This window comes from Neltuma alba, unplaced genomic scaffold (assembly GCF_004799145.2).
Source record: "Neltuma alba isolate B1F8T4 unplaced genomic scaffold, ASM479914v2 tig00010459_pilon, whole genome shotgun sequence".
Classification (NCBI taxonomy): domain Eukaryota; kingdom Viridiplantae; phylum Streptophyta; class Magnoliopsida; order Fabales; family Fabaceae; genus Neltuma; species Neltuma alba.
Window position 1 is genome coordinate 76,612 of NW_021635350.1, and position 2,063 is coordinate 78,674.

Genomic DNA, 2,063 nt, shown 5'->3' on the forward strand with positions numbered 1-2,063 from the left:
GTGGCAAAAAGTCAGAAAATGTGCATCAGTGGCTATTCTGGAATAGTTCACCGGGGCAAACTTTTGAGTTCGCCGCGGCAAACTCTCAAAATCTCACTACATTTCCTCTCTGGAATAGTTCACCGAGGCAAACTCTCTCGTATCAGTAACGTCATATTCGGATCCAGAACGCAAAAATGGACCTTCTACTCATATGATCCGACCTAGATGGACACTTAAAACCTTTAGAAACCCTATTTTTGACGAATCACTCCATTCTATCATCTCCAACACCTCTATTCTCCCATCCTCTTGCCTCTCCATCTCCATCTTCTTCCCCTTCCATTTCCTACACTCTTTCTTCATCCCACCTCATTTCTTTCATCTCCTGACTGCTATGGCTGAAGATTTAACTCTGGTTGGAGCTGATTCCAAGGCTATGGTGAGCTAGGGTTTTCCAACTCTTGAAGATGGTGGAGTAGCATGAGTTTCCAAGCTTCAAAGGGGAGTTTCAGTTTCAATCTTTAGTTTCTACCTATGTATGTATGATTTCCTAGGTCTAGGATTTGTAAATTCTTAGTGAGACACTTTGGTTGATTCTGTAATCATTAGTTAATGATTTACATTTGTAGTTTGGATTGGTTGATGTTGAATTTTGTGCTTAAATATATGTGGTCACATATATGCTTCTTTGTAACTCTCATGATTCTCTCCTATCTTGCATGGTCATGTTTTGATACTGAGTTGATTGTGGGTTACATTGAGCCAATTGCATGATCATTCTCAAATTACACATTAGGGAAGCTTAACAATGTTTTCATTAATGAAGTTCATTGATTTAAACATTGGACTCAATGAGTTATTGAGGTTGTTATTAAGAAAACCTAATAGATTTGTGAAACTCCCAATATCTTAAGTGAACTATGATTCCCATCAAAACCATTTTCAAGAGATTTCCTATCATTCATTTCTATTCCATCATTATTATCTTAAAACACCAAAAATATAGTATCTTAGGTTTGTTTTCATTGCATTTAGTTTAGGCACCATTCATTTAAATCTTAAAAACCTAAAACCCCATTTCATTGCATTGCATGGCATTTAGTCTAGCTTAGGTAATTAATAAAGGCTCCCAAAAGTGAAACAACCTGAGTTTGCACTATACTGCATAGCTTAGATTTATTTTTGATTGAGAACCCCAAGGCGAACAAAAAGGCTCTCGTCATTTGTACTACACTGCATAGCTTGGATTTATTTTTGATTGAGAACCCCAAAGCGAACGACAAAAAGGCTCTCGTCAAGTGGCGCCGTTGCCGGGGAGCCAAGAAATTGGTTCTCTAGGTTAGCTTGTGCTAATTGGTTGTCAATTGAAGTTTTGATCTTTTTGGGTAGCATCTTAGGTAGTTTAGTTGCATATTTGTTCATAGTATAGGTTTTCATCTTGCATAGCATCAAAATTTTTGGAAATACAAACAAATATACTGATTTTCTTGATTTTCAGCATCTCTCACGTTGCATCAGTGGAGTCCAGTATCTGATAAGCATTCTGTGACACTTCACCGCGGCCAACTTGCTCCTTCGCTGTGGCCAACTATCTGAAATACCAAAGGATTCCTCTCGGGATACCTTCGTCGCGGCACACCTCTTCTTTCGCTGCGGCCAACTCCCTGCAATCAGATATCTGGTCGCCTGGGTCAACATTCGCCGCGGCCAACCTCTGCTTTCGCCGTGGCAAACTCTTCTTGAAAATTTTGAAACTTACACTTTTTGCTTCTTTTTTTGTGCATACATACTCATACTCACCCATACACTTGCATACTTACCCATACACTTGCATTCATCACATTGCATGCTTTTAGTTGACTTTGTGTGCTGCAAGTCAATTTTGTTTGCTCTTTCTCTTGTGACTTTTATCTTGCATGCCACGAAAAACAAAACTTGTGCCCTATAACCTTGAGATTGAGAGAAGACTCAAAGAGATAAGAAGAGAGAAAAGAATTGAGGGGACAAGTGAGTTGGTGATTGAGCAAGAGAATATTTCTGTGGAATCTAGCCTATCTAGTAGTGAGAGTGAGCCTACTGAC